The sequence below is a fragment of the Rhagoletis pomonella genome, unplaced genomic scaffold (assembly GCF_013731165.1).
Source record: "Rhagoletis pomonella isolate Grant_MI unplaced genomic scaffold, Rhpom_1.0 Rhpom_scaffold_00003, whole genome shotgun sequence".
Classification (NCBI taxonomy): Eukaryota; Metazoa; Arthropoda; class Insecta; order Diptera; family Tephritidae; genus Rhagoletis; species Rhagoletis pomonella.
The window spans coordinates 21,708,156-21,710,006 of record NW_023458557.1 but is presented as its reverse complement, the minus strand read 5'-3'; positions in this window follow the sequence as shown (position 1 = coordinate 21,710,006).

Here is a 1,851-nt window from a genome sequence, read left to right as displayed (position 1 = left end):
CGCCTACGCAGAAAGAAGTTCTGGGCAAAAGAAACTATGATATCACCCACACTTGTCACTTTTGCTTGTAAATGCTTTTAATTTTTTTTATCACTAAATTCTTAAACCTCAAAAGTAGATCACAATAAAATATGCATATCAAATTAAAGGTAAGAACTTGCACTTTCTAAATAATATATATGTCTTTAGCATTGATTATGCACTTTTTTCTAAAAAAGGTTATTTTATGAAAAAATTATAACATTTTATTTGTTTTTTAATATTTTTGGCTTAAATATATAAGCAAGCAAACGCATTTTATATATGAGCTTAAAGATGGATAAATTTCCCTTATTTTTATATAATTACTTTTTTAATCGGTTACGTAGTTTATAAAATATAATTATTTTAAAATATCACAAAAATTTTCTTTAACCTTTTATACCTTCTTTAATTTCTAATCGCGGCAAATAATATTTACATAGTTGAAATCAGCGTAAAAAGTACTATCGGTCTGCATTTTTAGTTTTTCTATATCTGAACGGTTGGTTATCTTGATGTGTTCCATATATTGTCGAATATTAAATTAATTTCGCAAGCTTTTTCAGAGCTATTGAGCTCAGACAATTATTTTAATTTTCATAGGAGTCTGAATTTCTGCAGCGCCGATTAGTCCTTCTGCTCCCATTGCTAGGTTCTGCTGTAGCCCCACGTTGGCGTTGCATTGTATTTCAACACCGGAGTCACTGTTCCCACAGTCGGACTTAGTGTAATGGCGATGTGGCAACAACTTACATGGCAACACTTATGTTGCCCAAAATAATAAAATTACATCGCGTGTGTTGCCGAGCTTACGATTCACAGTCGTTTTAGAAGGTGTGTTGTAAGTCGGCTTCGAGGAAGCGATTCATTCGCTAGTTGACATTTAAATCCATCGGTTCTCCGCCAATTGTTAAAGTAAAATGAAATTAATTGTCTTTTATTAAAGTTTCAGTTTATTAACGCGGGCGCCAAACCGATAGCAGCAGCAGTGTTTGTGTGCGTTTCCGAGGCCAAGGAGCAGAGAAGCTGATTGCGTTTCTTCACTATCAAGCAGCGCATACGTTTTCGTGGGTGAGCCAGTAAGTTTTTTTTTTTGATTCTTTGGGTGCTACGCCCCACGTACTAAGGGGACATTAAATGGAGACCGTGATACGCAGCCACGGAGTGTGCGAAGTCCGAAAATGAAAAAGCTGTAAAACAGCAAATACCTTGGTGGTCATGGGTGAGTATTGTGGAAATTTTGGTGCCGTGGTTGTGTAAAAATTAGTGTGGAAAAAAACCCTACAGCAGATTTAATACCGTACAGTAGGGCTGATACCGTACAGCACCGTAAAAAACGGCAAATATAGTTTTCAGCATCATACAGCGTTTGTGGCACTGTACACGAAACACACTACCGTTACCATACATGCCAGCGGTTTGTGAATAGCGGATCCCACGCAACTGCAAACCCACGCCACTCCTTGTACAGCACCAAAAGAGTGCGATAGCAGCAACATTATGACAGCAGCGTGGGCGGCCGAAGAATAGCGGCATATAATAGCCAACAAGATTTTCTGAGACTGCGGCGAGGGATACCGTATAGCGCAAATAGCCGAACACCTAGCAACAAATGAATGAATATATGAAGCTTTTATAATTAGATATTTTTAACAAGTTTTGCAATTTCAAAAAGTTTTCCCATATAAAGTGGATACCACTTTGATTTGTGTGTGCTGCGAAATTGGGATTTCTAATTCTTTCATATTTAAGCTAAGCAAAAAAAATTGTATTTATGTACATACATGTACCTCAATTTTTCTAGCCTTAAGTGCTTTATTTGATTAACAC